The sequence below is a fragment of the Glossina fuscipes genome, unplaced genomic scaffold, assembly GCF_014805625.2.
Source record: "Glossina fuscipes isolate IAEA_lab_2018 unplaced genomic scaffold, Yale_Gfus_2 0, whole genome shotgun sequence".
NCBI classification, from domain to species: domain Eukaryota; kingdom Metazoa; phylum Arthropoda; class Insecta; order Diptera; family Glossinidae; genus Glossina; species Glossina fuscipes.
The window spans coordinates 31,346,627-31,363,861 of record NW_023998414.1 but is presented as its reverse complement, the minus strand read 5'-3'; the positions used below and the strand labels follow the sequence as shown (position 1 = coordinate 31,363,861).

At 31.7% G+C, this 17,235-nt stretch overlaps 1 protein-coding gene across 1 annotated transcript in view; it reads left to right on the top strand.

Annotated features, from left to right (window-relative positions):
• Nucleotides 1–16,619: 16,619 nt before the first annotated feature.
• The window catches only part of LOC119637221 (GATA zinc finger domain-containing protein 14), a 36,036-nt gene continuing 35,420 nt past the window's right edge, over nt 16,620–17,235 (top strand). Inside the window, exon 1 of the mRNA XM_038033491.1 lies at nt 16,620–16,715. The gene's annotated coding sequence lies outside the window, so the exon portion shown is untranslated. The remainder of the gene's footprint in view (nt 16,716–17,235) is intronic.

The window sequence follows — 17,235 nt, the reverse complement described above, 5'->3', positions numbered from 1 at the left end:
TTTGCCCGACTTAACGATGCTATGTTCACTTTGAATTTTCACAAAAAACTAATTTTTCATAAAAATTTTCCTAACAATTTATATGCAATGAAAAATGATTAAAAAGTAACTGATGGGCGTGTCACTTAAACTTTACGCATGGTTTTGTATGATTGCTTAAAAATAAGCAGTTAATTTACCATTTCATTGCTTTAATAATCGCATACATATATACGCCAATATGTAGATGTGGACAAGTGATGATACGTGTGCAATACATATATATATATATGTACATTTATTAGAGTATCATTATATTGTAGTTGAACGTCGCGCTTCATTGTTTCATTGTTTTTTCGCTGAGAGAGTGAAAATACTTAAAACAATTACTATATAAGTATAAGTTTTGTGCAAAGAAATATCATTTAAAAGTAAAATTACATCCCCCCTTTTACGAAGGTACTGTCAATTAATTGACTTTCGATCATCTTTTATCTTTATTATACAAAAACTAGTTTTTTTTCTTTTTACTTCCCTATCCTCAAATAATACCTTAGAATGGATCATTAAATATTATTACAAACCATTTATTGCATTCTTCTACACCCGATTATCGCTGAAACACTTCTATCTAATTTTCAAGATTCAATTAAGTATTTTATTTATTATTCACTTTAAAAATATTGACTTTGTTGAGATGATTTGTTATTGTATTTGTGGTTAATTTCTACTTTGTAAATAAAGTGCACGAAATACAAGGAAAGCTGGGCATAAGAAACATATTAATGATGCGGTAACAATTGTTCGAATTAATTAGCAGAAGAATATGCACTGACTGAATATTACCTAATAAATAACTCTAGTCAACCTTGACCATCTAAAACGAATATTCATAATTCTTGACCATTCGTTAAATACCTATGAAGTCTAGCGTTGCCGCCTTAGTGGACTGTAACATCGTACATTCAATTGTTTCGTTCCAATGAGTAAACACAATCGCTTCTAGCCTTAATTTAACGGAATAAATAGAGTGAGTGCGAGATCTTTCCCTTTCAATTTATTTAAAGTGCCTGCATAATCTTCCGCATGAACGTCTGCTTAAGTCGTCTTATCCTGATTTTTGAGATATCTTTTCATCCTGTTTCGAAAGAAATCTCTGCCGCAATTTGAAAATTGATAATAAAAGTGAAAAGATAGATAGATACACACTGTAGAGAGTAAATATTATTAATTCGATTATGCGTCATATTTAAAAACGAAACTTGCTAATTCTCTACGATATGATGATGTAATAGACCACACATCAGTATGACTTGGTTTTTAAATATATTCCATCTCGTTACCCATTAAAAGCGCTATTTTTTCAGTCGACAGCTCCTTATTGAAAATGAATTTGTAACACATGGCTCAATGTCTTACTTACTTATATATTTAAATTTCGCAACGATAAGAAAGTGCTGTTACGTACCATATGGCAACATAAGAATTCCAAGACTTTTCCGCCTTAACTCGATTCAACAATTCGTTTCTCATGTCTGCTCTGCTATAGGACTCTAACGCAGTATTGCGAATGACTTAATTTGAATGAATTATAATTAGATTATTCGAAAGACTTTGAATTTTCCTAGCGTCAATGTAACTCTTCATAACGGATCAGGCCTATTTGAAAGCCCGGATTTTAGTTCAATAATTTTCTGTTTTCCATCTACATTTTTGACATTCCGAAATGGCAGGCAGTCATACGGATTTATACTACCAAACCACCTCGGAATGTTCAGCTAATTAAGCGCACTTATACTTTATACGATCGTATATAAATTAATCTCAGGTATCATAAGAGTACTTTAGCTTAAACCTATGCCCTTGGTCGATATAAAATTTTCTATGATAATTTAAAGATTTACTTTCGGTTCATTTAGGCATTTGCTTGCATCTAAAACTCTGTGATATGAATTGCAAATAAAAACAAAAAAACAAAAAAAAAAAAAACAAATACGGAAACTATATTCGGCTATGGTCGCATCTTTTATAGCCGTTATTTTATTAAGAAAAAAAAAATCAAAAGAAATGAAATTTCTTTACTCCATAATATGAAGGTAGACTGATTTTTCCGATTTTTGTATAGTTACGCTTTCGCGTATCGTTATTCCTGTTTTAGTTTATGAGTAACGAGCAAACAAGCCATTTTGTTTGCTTTTCAAAACAGAAGCATTTTCAGTTCATGTCATAGTCTGTGCGTCTCCTTTGACCGCTTTCTACATCCTCGCTGCTTGCAGGCACTTTGAATATTTTGTTCGAAATTTTGAAGACGAGCAAATAAATGCTTATCACAAATATCAAACACGCGGAAGGACGGACATGTTAAAATTGATTTTGTCAAAAATATCTATACTGTATAAGATCAATGAAATTTACTGCTGGGCGTTACAAACGTTTTCGAAAAATGAATATGCGTCCGCCCGTCGATGGTGGGCATAAAAACCGAATAGTAGTAGTCACACCTTAATGCATAGTTTATGAAAAACACGCAAAGTTTGTATCTTAAGTCTTTTGTTTGAACTTAAAATTTTCGAAAGTATTAATGCCGGCCAACAAGTTTATTTCATTTGATTTCAAGGAAACTATTAACTAAATTAAGATCAAAAAGTCATAATACAAAGTTTTTTATACATGTTCATATATTTTATTATTGTATATATGTACATATATAATTTTAATAAAACAAACATATAGACACACACAAAATAGGAGTTAGTTAATGTGTAATGTTTGCATTAGGTTTATCTAACTTAATCTGCATAGAAGCCGCCATTTAAAAGAATTAGAGCATATTAAAGGCTTTGATTTGAAATCGAACAAACAGCTTTTGAAAAGCAATAACCAAAGTAATTGTTGTTACATTATGAATAGTCACGGCTTATTGACTCTGAAAATGTTTCATTTTGCTTTAGTTTTTCAAGTCGCAAAACGTCAAAGCATATGTGTGCTAATTTATTTAGTCTAATACTTAATAAATTGTATACATTTTGTGTCAGCGTGAGATCCTGAATCGATTTGGCTATGTTTGCTAATTTTTTCGTTTATTTGATTATTAAAATGACATGTCTAACTACAAGTAAGGCATCCAAAGTGTTTTACTTTGCCGTAAAATGTCCGCCTCGCCAAAAATGAATTTTTTAAGTTAAACTAATCCTTCCAATTGACTTTGTAGCTATCAAACTCACCCTCTTGTATGATTTATTATCTACGAAAAGAAGCACCACTAGCCGCAGGTTGATTTTAAACCAGAGCCCTTTAAGGAGTTTCTTACATTTCTGCCTCGAAAGCCGGTGCACGCTATGGCAAAGGAAAAAGCCATACACTAAATTCCACAGAAAACTCAACTGAAAATGCGAATCTTCACATTGTAAAACGTGGAACCAGTGTTAACCATTTGACCCCATAAGATTTCTTTCATTATTCTCCAACATCTCAATTCCGGAGTTCATGTTCGGCGCGTCACGCAAATGGGTGGGAGGGTTCGTCTCACACTTAGCCCTTGAAATATTTTCCAAATACGGCGAATAGGTGTACGTCTATTAATAATTCTAGGAACTAAATAAGAAAAAAATTCTTTTATAAAATTCGACATTGCTCGTCAACGTAGCCTCCTTCAGAAATGATGGAACCAGTCCTAACGCTTCTCTCATATTTGGACTTCTTTTTTGAACGCTCAAAATATGGTTCAGTTTCCGTAGAGACCTGAACATTTATTGGAAGTATTTATTGCACACACACTTGAGCACACAAAACATTTGGAGCACACTTTTGAAATTTTCTGCTAGATCTAGTGGAGGCGCTGAGGGAGCAATCGGAACCTTAGTTGATAAAAATCCTCGAATTAAAGCAACATATTGATGTACTACTTACCCTAGTAAGGTAGTACTACTTACCTAGAAGTAAATTTGATATGCAATTTGCAAACCAGGTGTCTCATGCTCAGATTCTCATGCAAAATAGAGAGCACATTGTGTTTTGATATCTCTGCTTACTCAGCTATCTCTTGTAATGTGAGTTTTCGATCGAATTTTCAGGATTTTTTCGATCTCTGTTCGGCATTCATTCAGCATCATCGGTATCCGTACGGCCACACTTAAAATTAGGAAATCACAGAAAAGTAGTTGCTTTTAACGGAAAAGAGTTGAATAAGAGTTGATAAAGTTAGAGAATAAAAGTTTCAAGGCCAATGCGTATTTTGAAAGGTAATTTTTGTTATCAAAGAACAGTTCAGATTTTTGTATTTTTTTTTTTTTTAATGAATCGCAAACAAATTAACATGAAATTGTTAAAGACCGCCTTTGAGAGTTTGCACATCCCAATAGGAACAAGCTTTCTTCTTATTTCAAAAAAAAAAAAAAAAAAAAATTCCAAAATAATTGTAAAACCAAATCGAGACAATGAAAGAGTATTGGAAAAAATGAAAGAAACCACATCCGGCAGTCCTACCAGTAGCAATATAAAAAACATTCTTTGAAAAGCAAAAATCAATTTTCAGAAAAATACACTGAAGTGTAAAGTTAAAAAAAGAAAACGCAAAAAAAAATGTTGGACATATTCAAACACAGAAGAACATTACATATAGTTCAGCAAGTCCAACTGTTACTTACTCTTAATCATTCTTGATATTATACGACATCATTATTATGGTACACACGGTACATTTTTGACCCGTTTTCTTCATATTTATAAATATTAAGAATTTTACCTTTAGAAAAGTGATTTATCATCAATCTCAAACCTCACGTACACAAGCAATAAACATAATTGATTTACTTATTGGAGAAAATTGACGTATAAGCAACACGTGCGCTAGAAAACGCTACCAAGAAGAAGAATACAAATTTTGAAATATTTTCTAGCTCCATTAAATTACGGACTCTCCTGGCCGAATTCTCCTCTAGGTAGGACACAACCAAATACAAGCATATCTCCAACGCGCTATGGCAAGTCGTAAATGTGCCAGCACATGGATAAATTCTAAAAATATTACCATAGAACATGTATGCAGAATTTAAAAAGCTCTTAATAAAGAAGCGCACTTTAAAGGGATGCTTCCAGCCTAAATAAACTTATATCTGATTTTTGTGTGTAGAGAGATAAGATTTTACCGTCATTTATGTATAATGGCTGCAGCCATCTTAAAAGCATATATAATTAAGAAATTGTAAACCAAAATGCGGCCGAAAGAATCTTTCAGTGGCATTGGCGTGAACCTCATATAAAGAACTAATTAATTGACTGATGATATTTGGAAGGTGTCATCTACTTATGAAATTACACCTTCCAGATTCTAAGCAAAATCCATACGATACGTTTGCGCAAAATCTTATCAAGTCGTCAACAATGTTAATGAAACTAATTATAACAATGTTCGGTGCGTTGGCCGAATCTTCTGTCCTCACCACAATTCTCTTAAAACAAAATAAACAAATTTTCACTGTTGTTGTAGTTTATGAGTGATGAGCAAAAATCCTATTTTTCACTTTTGCAAGCAGACCTATTCATGTTGTATTGCGGGCTTGTCCTCGTGACTGATTTCGCCGTTTGCGGCCTGCCTGCAATCAATTTGAACTGATGCCTTATTGCCATTAGGAGAATGTTGCCCACAGACATTCAAGAGACTCTGGCAGATGAATGTATAGACGGACATACTGAAGTCGATTTAAAATTTAATGTCGATGTGTTTCGTGGTCTCTCTAAGACTTACTTATGGGTGTTGCAACGTTCTCGCAAAATAAATGTGTCTCTATTCGTCGGTGGTGGGTACAAAAAAAAAAAAAAAAATGTACTTAAAAACCTATTAGTAATTTAAAGACTGACGGGGTAATAAAAATAAATGCATGCGAATTGTTTTTTAAGAAAACAGCGATCTCGAATCTATTTAATTTACATGGTACAAATCATTTCGTTTTTTTTCTTTTCTTTTGTCATTTTAATGACTGACATTAATTAAATTTTGTCTTACTTCAAATTTGTTTCGAATTTGTTTTCTTTTACAAAACCTTTCGGCTTGGATTTTATATTTATTTTATGCTTTTTTATAATCTTTGCATTTCATCACAAGATATTCAACGAATAATTGCTTAATATTAACAATTTTTTTTTTTTTTTGTTTTTTTTGTTTTTTTTTTTTTTTTGTTTTATTTATGAATTTAGCGAATCTCTTTTTACCTTCAACTTTGCAGTATTCATTTTTATATATCTTCACATAAAAATCTTTCAAACGAAAACACTTGTGCAAAGAAAACCCACACATTCGTACCTATCCTTAACTGTATACTCATACATCAATTTAAGAAATTTTTTTTTTTTTTTCATACTCTTGCAATCGTTTTTATTAAATGCTTTTATTTTTATTAAGATTTATATGTACATTATTGTACAACTGTATCTGTGTATGATTTAACTTTTAAATCTGCATTTCGTAAAATATATTATTATTTTTCATATAAAAACAAAATTTTTCAAAGTCTACATAAAAATTTTGTAAAACTTGTTTATTTTCTTTCATAATTTTTTTTTTTATTTTTTTTTTTTTACATTTTACATTGTAAAGTTCATTCAACTTCCTTCTGACGCGATCCTATGTGTGTGTATTTGTTTCGAACTATGAATATTAAAAATTTGCTCTACATTCATTAAGTATTTATTTCTTATATCAAAATCTACGTAACAAACAAAAAAAAAAAAACCATTACACGAACTTGCACGATATGCATAGATACGTGATAATGACATTTTTTTTTCTTTTTTTCTTTCTTTCAACTGTCGAAAGGGCGAAAGGACAGAGAAAATAAGAGTAGCAATGAAATGATTTAATTTATTATTTTACGTAATCACCTCTGCACCTTAGTGTTAATTATTATTTCATAAAATCAAAAGTAAAAACTATGGAGCTACATAATGTATGCAAACTTCTCGTAAGAGTGACCTATTTTAGTTTACCTTTCTCATGGCCACCATATCATCATATATTTCTTAATTTATGTTCATGTTTTAAGTCATGTTTAACTCAATTGTCTTTGCAGGAGGCAATGTGCCGTTTAATAAATTTTACGATTTATATAAAGTTTTCTTCCAATTTTCCACCCAAAAGATAACAATTTTCATCACAAAATCGTTCGCAATGATAAGAACAGGAGGCCTTTACAAAATTCAATCATGCCACAAAAATTCATTGCCTGCTGTAAAATTCATTCCAACGATGTACACAACCCATGTACTTATATTATAGTATATTGAGGGTTTTAGGGTCGAATGTTATTACCAACGGCCACTTTTATTACTTATTGGCGATGGATTTTTCGGTGCATTTGCAACAAGACGGCGCAATACATCATCGAGTCAAGAAAAGAATATATATATTATTAGCGAAGCGAACGGCGAGTATGTTTAAGAAAAAATCTTACAGAATTTTATGACGAATTATAGTCGTCTGTTGGACAACGTTATTAATTATTGTGCAACAAGTCCTAAGTCATTGTCTGCTATAAATGGGAGTTTTACTTCGCCATAGCTAGCTTTGCGATATTTGAGATTTGAACACGCGAGCAGTGACTTGGTAGTCGCAATTCTTATCTACTCGGCTAACAATGCGAACGCAATTACAGGGAACTGATAAAATATTTGAAAAAAAAAAATTAAATCGTTTGAAACCTTATAGCGTATATTCTCTGTGATGTAGAGGAGGTCCTACAAAACAGTCATAAACATTTAGAATAGTGAGCGCTAACCTGCACCATTTCACCATAGCGTCTCTCTGAAGTTACGTAACGGAATAGGAATTTGCAATAATATCTTTGAAAATATTTCTTAACTATATGTTGAGTCCCTTCGCTCCAAGAAAATAGCTGATCGGTTAACTTTAAGATGACAATAAGTGTTTACGAGTAGATGTCCGCAAGACGAGCCGTGTAGGTAATTATTATTATAACTCGCTATTCGCGGGTGAGCACTTAGTCGGTAAAGGCAACGGACTTATGAATTGGGCACACAGATGCTCTAGGTTGCGCCCTTCTCCCAATATCATTCCGTTTCTTCACTTTATCTTCTTTTTGGCCGTCGCCGAGTTACTCGAATGGGAGGCATCTTCTAAGTGTTTGGGCAAACCCATGTAATTCTATTATTGCGTCGAATGACTCTGATCTACTCTAGTATTCTCGCTAGTGTTCTAACTTCACCTAATTTACCCCCATCGAGCGATAATATGATGCGTGCGAAAGATGACAGACAGTCCATCGGAAATAAAAAAAAATGGTGTGTCTCTGCAGAGTAAAACATCACCACTAAAGAATTAAATTTTGAGCAGAGAACATTTCTGGAGCATTTGCGTAAGACTGAATACAAAAAAAAACTCGATATTTGAGATACACAAGATACACAGATCCACAAGAAAAAATGACTGAAGACTGAAACTGAAGTCACCTAGAACCTAGCTGCACTCACGATAGCATAGAATAGATAGGGTAGAATTTCGAGCTTAATGTGATTGAAATGAGATCGTCCATCACCAGCTAACTCTAACGCGGCGAGCCGGTTGACCCCCCTTTCTACCTAATGCGGTGAAAGTGCGCAATTGAAGTAAAACATCCAAATACAATAAATTGTATAGCCCGGACCTAATTCTGACCGACGACTATCATTCGTTTCGCTCTCTCTCTCTCTCTCTCTCAGGAATTCTCTTCATGATGTGGAGATAGATGACTTTAAGAGCGTGATCATCATCATTTGATTCAGTTTTTTAATGAAACGAACAAAGTTCTCTCAGTTCAGTCACACCAATTATACTTTAATGCTTTTCTACTAGCGTTCGACTCAAATGTTCCTAACACAGTATACATGCGCTCAAGTAATCAAAGTATTTAAAACCAGGCAATTAAAAGGAATAATTACTTGTTAATATGTTATATAAAATCTGATTTGTGTCCTGCAATTAGAAGAAGTTGATTGTGAAATCTATTTAAATTGAATGTAGGAGAGGTAAGCGAATTAGAGCGTATATGAGACGTGGGTAAGTAGAATGTATTTTTTTGCTTTGTTTCCTTGCATTTTTCCAAGATCCACAAAATATAGTAAAGAATTGAACTGAGATCATATTCGTAAAGTAGCGAGCAAACTTGAAAATTTATTTAATAGATAAGGAAGAAAGATCAAATTCAACTTTAAGTAGATTCGTAAATATCTCTTAATTTAGACTTTTTCTAATTATAGTTGAGTCGACCGGTCGAGCGTCCTTAATGTCCTTATACTACCATATATGATCCTGATTAATATTAGCGTCAAATTTTATTTACTTGTTTACAGCAAGTTGTTTGAGGAAAGTATTTTAAAATGCTTCAAAGCTTCGTTCAAATATTTCACGTTCAAATTAGATAAATAAGATTCGAAAGCAATAATGTTTATATGACTTATGTCAAAGTTTTCAACGTAGAAAAAAGCAACACTTAACTGTAATGGATCTATAAAAAAAAAAAGATGAGTGTACAGGAAATCGAAGGTCGGAAGGTGAACGCGCTTATGCAGAACTGAATGAATTGAATGATAAACGATCCGTTTAGCGAACAAAGGGAGAAACACGCGAATCAGCTAAAAATTTCATATAGCAATAAATAAGTATATATACACTTACACCTACATACAAAGATTAACGAACGCATACAATCAAACTAGTTTGAAATTTCGCACCAATCAGAGAGTGTGTAACACTGTGTCGGAAATAACAAGCGCAATGAAAAAGCTCATACATCCTCTTCTTTCGATTAATGAATAAAGAAATGTTGTAATACTTTCATTGAAATAGAGATCATGCTCTATTGATTATATATTATCTTTCGTGTAATAATGACTTCATTTATAATTTACTGAATGAATGCATATGAACACATACTCATACATAGAATAGATAGAATATTTGGTTTAATTCATAGTTAATGTGCTCTAAAAGGTTATATAAACAATATTAATCATGCGCTGATTAAATTTACATTAAAATCGTACAGATTATATAATCATATAATTTATAAGATGAAAAAAAAATTTTACTTCACATAATTTAAACAATTAAATTAATTATATGTAAATTATTTCTATTTCCATTTTAGTTGCCGTACATAAATATTGGATTTAATTACCAATAATGACGTTGAGTTAATATAAAGCAAAGTGCGCGTTTAAGCACATGTGCAAACTCCATCTACCGTGCTAACAGTGCATATCGCATATACAAACATACATGCATGTGCATACGTTCTCACATCGGAGCGTTGGTAATAAATAAAAAAAAAAAATTATATCCATCGACAACAAGTTTCCGAATTCATTATATTTACGTTATCGTTTAACCAGTAATCATAAGTAATCTAGGGCTTCCAGTCGATATTGCATAATCATTATTTCCGGTTTAATAGAAGTAAATTGCTATCGCTTTACAAGCTCCTTAAGCAATTTTTTATGGTTTTTAATTTAAGTCAATCTAATTTAATCTAATTCTGATAGAGCGTTTTTCTGATTTCCCTTAAATGAGATTTGAAAATTTGAAAACTCTACGAAATTCGTTTCAAAGAAAATCGATTGTAAGATATTTTATATGATTTTTTTTTTTTCAACATAATGTTGTTTTTGTTTTTTTTTTATGTTAGTGAACATAAAGCAACAATAAAATATTAAATTCACCTTAAACTAATTTCGCTAATACAATATACAATAATAATATACGCTTAGAGAAAATATATTAAAAGATTTTAGTCTAAACTGAGTCTAAAACTTCAAATCGACAATAGGCGTTAAAGAGAGAGTTGAAACAAAAAAGAAATTGCATTCCATTTAATCCTTACTGCTTGCTAACCGTCTCACTAATGTATAACATAACATACATAATGCAACCTAACAATACACGTTATATATTCGGATAAGTGAGACATAGAAGTGCTGTGGAGTGAATTTATAAATTTTCGTAACCGTATACTAAGATTAAAACTGAAAATGCAAGCTATAATTAAGAAAACTTAACGGACGCAAAGTTATTTATTTATTTATCCACCGCCAAAGGATTAGGATACGCTAAGGATCAGCTTTCGTTTGAAACAACAAAATCGATGATTATATAAAGTGTATAAGTTTTTGATGAATTTACACCCTGTCCCTTCGATGGTATGTCCGTTTCTCGATAATGAAACTTAGCATATATATCCTTAGAGAAATCATTTTTAGAATAGGCATGGTCAATCCACAATTACCCCAAGACCAATAAGGGATTGTTATGTATCTCTTCTACAACGTATTAGACTACAAATTGGAAGACTACAATTGGAAGGATTGCATAAGACTTTAGCCTGTAAAAGAATATGATCCGTGTACATGTGAATGCCCCAATAGAGGTCGAAAACTTCAAAGTACGGCTTTTAAAAGGTATATATTTTAAAGCTGATAAAATGGTATCTTAGTGCCAAGACAAAAGGCCAGTGTCAAAATAATCTCAGCTCACACGTCCCCATTCTGACGAATTACATTGAGATGCTGAGCTCGTAAAATTCGTCATTTGTTAATCCTAAAGAGGTTTACTGATTTATCATGAATGATCCATCATTGGCGGTATTTTCCTTTACGAGCTTGTATCTTCTTAGTGAAGAAAAGGTCTCTTAAGATTAAATTTTCTATTCGGAATGAATTACTTCTTTTTTATTATACATTATATAATTGATATAGTAGAGCCTATAAAGATTCTGGTCAATGAAAATCCAAGGAGTTAAAAATTTCTAAAGCATTACAATTTGTTTTTTTTTTTTTTTCAGTGTATAAATTTTCAATTTGTTCAAGATCCATAGCAACAACATTGTATCAATGATTATTTTGTTGTTGCTATTGTTTTAAATAAGCCACATCGGCCCCGTTCGATTTCATAATCACACAAATTATACATAATTTGATATAATCTGATATTTTGTTTACGAATATATGAGGATAGAAAGGTAAATGCAATTTGCAAGAGATAAAAAAGTGACTCGTGCTTAACTTGATATAAAAAGATTTTATAAAAATATTGTTAGAGTAAAAGAGACAAACAAAAATAATACACAATTACATGTTTACGATTTATTAAATGCAAGATAGACAGACAAACAGGTAAGAAAATGATATTTTCAGCTGTGACCCAATCTCCTATACCTACTACTCATATTATCTGAGAGAAAATGTGAAAATTGAATGGGGCGTGGTCGTCGAGATTGTTATTTTTTTTTTTTACGCTGTTTTTATATAAGTCAAAATATTCACTATCGTGTCGGCTGTAGTTTATGGGTAATGAAGGAAAAAGAAACCCCAACTTTTTTGCTTTTGAAAACAGAGCTGCTCTCAGTTCATCTTGTACTGTCAGCGTGCTCCTTGAACCACATAGTCTATTGTCAACATCAACTAGCGTGCAAATAATTTTCAATATTTTTACGACCGGGATAATGTTTACCGCAACACAGACACACAGACGGGCAGTCAGATACGCCTTGATCAATTTATGGCCGTATTCTGCGCAACGTCACAAGTCACAAAGCATTTTTTTCTGTTTACTTTACGGGACTTAACGACCCGATCTTTTATAATGAAACTGATGACTATTCCTTCGGAATATTAAAATTGATACAAAATTAATGAAACTATAACAAGAATAGATATTGGTTTCTGTTATGACTAATCTCCGATACCAAAAATAGATTTGCTATAAAGGAATCTCCACCAAGCAGTACGGTAAAGATAATAAAATCTCGTATTATGGGTAATCGCAAACATCATTGGTCTACGAATTTAGCTCCTTTCCCTCACCGCCGAACACAACAAAACGTTCTGCATCTACTGGCTACGGCTGATGTCTGACATCACTATCATTTTTATCCTAATAAAATCCAAATGATTCTATGAAGACAAAACGAAAGCAATGCCTTGTCCTACTCAATTCGTTCGAATTTAGAATTTGATACTAATTCAAAATATATATATAAATTCAAAGATATGGTGTTTCTGCAAATTGCTTCTGCAACGTTTGCAACGTTTTAACAAAATGAATATACCCGCAATTTTCGGAGGTATATATAAGAAATAAAAATCATTAAAAATATTCAATTAGCTGCAATTGCAACAAATGAATGTTGCTCAGAAGTGGTTATCCTTCGTATATGAACATCTAAAAAAATGTTCACATGTACTTTGCTCAAAATTTGTCTCCACGCGAAAGTCAGCGAATTAATATGAAAAAAGGAGAAGAAAATCAATAAATAAATGCAATAAAGAAAACAATTTTTTGTTTTTTTTTTAATGTTTTTTTTTTTTTTTTTTTAATATCTTATTAAAACAATTTATGGTAACAAGTAGCGGTGTAGCGTAAACATCAAATTTTTCAATGACTTTTAAACTTCCGGTACAACGTATATTAGCTCACTTTTAAAAATGCGTAAACCTGCAATTTGCTAAGCTTAATCACATGAGAGCTTAACTAGTTTCGCGTTTTCTTTTTTATTCAATTGCTGTCAATTAGTCTTAATTTTTCTCGTTACATTAACTATTCGCAGTTCAGGAGGGCTTTTGTAGTGACAACGTTTTTTTATAAATTCATTCCTACTTTTTCATAAAACGTCGTCATCATTAGCGTATGCAGCGCATTCATGGCTATGTATTGCATTGAACATGTTTATTCACTGAAAGGATAACGAACGCTTTATTGACTACTTTTGGCAGTTTTCCTTGAGTGCAGGCATACAATAGCGATTATTCTTCCGGAATTGCGAGGTTCGAAACTGAGTTTACTTTTTTTACACGATACTTGTGGTTAAAAAGAATTCCCTCCGAAATTCATTAATTTTGATCAGCCACAACCCTCAGGTCCACTCAAATGTCAACGTGAGCTAAGCTTAGCAAACTTAATTTACTTGTCAGAGATTTCATTATTTTTCAGTTGCTTCAATTATAGCAAACCACAAATTAAGATTTGTCGCCAATGAAAAATTTGCTTTCATGAAAGCCTCTACGTATGGTTCGGTCCAAAAAATAAATCTATATGATTGGTTGATTTACTAAGCACAAATTTTTATTACAATATATTAAAAATGAGACCATTTTGGCATATACAGTCCTATTTCTTATTAGAAGTCTTATAGATGAAAATTATTCCGAATCGGTCGGGATAAGAAAAGATGGATCTGTCTCAACCTACCTTCTGGAGATTAAAACCGTGCTCGGATTCAATCGTCAGTACGGTAGAGATTGATGTGTAGTCGCGGTCGCAGTGAGTGCTCGAGCGATAAAGCCGTAACACTTACCAATCACGCACACGCATCCCAAACTGCGACCATTGCCTGCCTCTCTCTCTCTCCACGCTTCTTTTGAACTATCATCGGAATACGCATATATGGGGTGCTTGGTCATAACAAAAAGAAAACAAACAATTCGTTTATGCTTCCTTTTAATCAGTCTCCTTTTTCTGGCAGTTCGTCTTCTCGCCTTTCATTGTACCATCATCATGTTTGCAACATTCAAAATTATCCTTCAGAGAGTCTATACAGTATAGGTGTTCTTGATCAGCGCAGAAATCTGAATTGATTAAGCCGTGTCTGTCCGTCTACGTGGTTTGTGTGTCTGTGTGAGTGGGTGTTGTTGACACTCTCCTAATCGTAAAAATGAAAATATCGACTTCAAAGTTAGCAGAAACAGAGGACGACTTTACACGGAGGTTGATACTCAAAATGGGCGAAATTGGTCCATTGAATTAAAGTTTAATCAAGATCAATATACTAATGAAGCATGAATACTTTAAGTGAAGTGCAAAAATTCCAAAAAAGAAATTTGGTTTCACGAAAATCATATAACCTGATATTAAAGTAGTGCACCGGCCAACTAGAAACGCTTACACTACGATTTGTTGAATCGTCTATCTTATTTACCCGATTTAGATCTCTCTAAGGCTTGCCATCTATCCCAAATTTCAATAAAAGTTTACGCTTGTAACGTCTTTCACCAAATAAGTGCTTAGAGCCTTAGATGGCTGTCCTAGAGTCGTCAAGAGAAATCACTTTAGGAATATTAAGTTTTAAGAAAACTATGCTGCAGACCAGTTGTATTTTAACGGATCAATTCAGATTATTTGATTGTTAGTCAAAGTTTCAGAATCGCTTACATATTAAAATAAATCTTACGATATCTATTTAGGAGAACTTGACTTAGCAGTTTTGAAAAAATTCATTGAACAGTGTTTTTTGAAAACTGTTGAAAGAATGCAAGCTCTGCGAAACATTGTCGCTGACATATGTGCTATGATGATGTGATGACAATAAAACACAAACACATTATAAGAGATAATAAAAGTGAAAGAAAGAATTTTTTGTAAATTGTTATAAAAAAAGGAGGAGACATCGTATTACATATTAAAGAGCAAATTTATGAAATTTGTGCAACAATATTAAGATATATATGTATATATATATATATATATATATATATATATATATACATATTGGCTAAAAGTCCACTTTTTATTTTGGCCAATTTAAAATCCAGTTTATAAAACAAAAAGTTTTTTAATTTGTTGCTCTTTGATTTTTTTTTTTTTTTTTTTTTTTTTGAGAAAATGGTGTTAACAGTAGCAGTTATATATATATATATAAATATATATATATATATTTATATTTATAGACTAGAGTTTAACCAAAACCCCTAAGAAATAAAAAGAAAAAGAAAACAAACGTAGTCATTTTATGATGATGTTTGTATACTTGTTCTCACACATGTATCGTGCATTAAGAGCGTAATACACTCGATCAGAGGTTCAAGTGTTCAACTTTCGATTTCATTATGAGCTAGAAAAACCAGTTTAAGCTTTCACAACTCAAAAGTTGCCAAAAAATCCTAACGTAAAGAAAAACAAAAAACAATATATTTAAAGAGAGAGAAACAATGATTTCATTTCGAATTCTCCTTAGCTGATTTTTACTCTTTAAAGCCGATAAGAAAAAAAAAAAAAAAAAACCAAAACTTAATAGCCAGGCGCATGGCTTTTATTTTAAGCCAATACGCTCTTGAGGTGTTAAGAGATTCTCAGTTACTGCTGCGCACAAGAGGCGCATTCAGAAGAAGGCGCCACGAACGGCACTAGATAAAAAAAAAAAAAAGCCAATAATAGTACGTCGTTGCCCAGCATAGCAATTGTTTATGTTTAACTAAGCAAAATTTTGAATCTTGTATGCTATTAACTTATAACTTAACTAAAACATAGTTTATTATTATTATTGCTACTGATGTTTTTTTTTTGTTGTTGTTATTGCTACCGTTGTTTTTTTCTTTTTGTTGTTTATCATCGGCTTAGCAAAATGAAATGATAAAGCTTTAGACAGTTGAGGTGCGATAAAAATACGTTAGTAATCAATTGCAACTCCAACAGCTTAGACACTCGTCGTCTGAAAACGCGTCTAGTCTTTCATTATATAATACGTGATCTATGGTTTTGTTTTATTTTCAAAATTATATTTATATATAATTGCGCTCCCCATTGTAACTGAGAGTTATTTATATATACAGAGGATAAATTTAATATATTCCATAACAATAATAACAACAAAAAGAACAACAACAACAATAATAATAACAGCAACAGTAACAGCAACAACAAACAGCAACAAAATTTATTATTAACACACAATTTTTTATAGTGCTGTTAAAAAATCGTACGTGTCAAAATTTCCTTGTGGGCTTTAAACCAAACTTTTTAAATGAATTCATTCAAATACGAAAAACTAAATTCATGTTAAAGCGTCCCTGCGCTATCTTTATCTAAAATTTCCTCAAAAAAAAAACAAAAAAAAAAAAAAAAAAAAACTATTTGCAAAAATATATCAAAACCTATATCAGTAAAAAGATATATAAATATTTACATTTTATTGAAAATCAAAAAAAAAAAAAAAACTTTTTCTGTTTTCTTTTTTTTTCTCCTTAAGAAAGATCGTTCAAACAAATCGAAAGTACCATTAATTCTTTTCCTCTTGTATTTCGCCATTGTTTAAATTTTAATTAACTTTAAGTAGTTTTTTTTTTTCTTTTTTTTTTTTTGACTGCAATAATATTAAATCAATGAATATGCTTTTTTGTTATGTGTGTGTCATTGTAGATTGATTTACCTAAAATGTTGTTGTGTAATAATTGTTTCAATAAAATGAACGCAACAACGAATTAAAAAATAAAAAAAAA